This window comes from Alligator sinensis, unplaced genomic scaffold (assembly GCF_000455745.1).
Source record: "Alligator sinensis unplaced genomic scaffold, ASM45574v1 scaffold204_1, whole genome shotgun sequence".
NCBI classification, from domain to species: domain Eukaryota; kingdom Metazoa; phylum Chordata; order Crocodylia; family Alligatoridae; genus Alligator; species Alligator sinensis.
This window is the reverse complement of record NW_005842363.1, coordinates 593,994-594,195: the sequence shown is the minus strand read 5'-3', so window position 1 is coordinate 594,195 and position 202 is coordinate 593,994.

The window sequence follows — 202 nt, the reverse complement described above, 5'->3', positions numbered from 1 at the left end:
CGCGGCTGGCACTGCGCCTGCGCGGAGCCTGGCGCATTGACGCAGCCACGGCCGCTTTGAATCACATGACAAGCGCGCCGCGAGCGAGGGGGGCGGGGCCCGTGTGTGCCCGCCTGGCCGGAGCCGGAAGCGCGTGGGGGAAAGCGTTGCGGCGACGGTTGGGGGATGTCAGCCGCGTGCGCCGTGTCCCGGAAGGCGCAGC